Source organism: Amia ocellicauda, unplaced genomic scaffold (assembly GCF_036373705.1).
Source record: "Amia ocellicauda isolate fAmiCal2 unplaced genomic scaffold, fAmiCal2.hap1 HAP1_SCAFFOLD_288, whole genome shotgun sequence".
In the NCBI taxonomy this organism is placed as follows: Eukaryota; Metazoa; Chordata; class Actinopteri; order Amiiformes; family Amiidae; genus Amia; species Amia ocellicauda.
This window is the reverse complement of record NW_027102852.1, coordinates 5,001-5,216: the sequence shown is the minus strand read 5'-3', so window position 1 is coordinate 5,216 and position 216 is coordinate 5,001.

The following is a 216-nucleotide window of genomic DNA, read 5'->3' as shown; positions in this document are numbered from 1 at the left end:
GGGGGAACGGTCCCGGCCGCACCCCGCGTTTCAGGCCTCGTCGGCGGCCCGCTCCGGCGGCTGCGCCCGCTAAGTCTTCGCGGCCCGCCGTGGAGAGTGTGTATGCTGCCCGCCCCAGACGTTCACCCCAAGGGCTTGCGGGCCTTTAAGGGTCTGTCTTTCGGGGTTTCACGGGCTCTGACCTCACCTCCCTGTGGTTCCCGACCGGGGTGTATG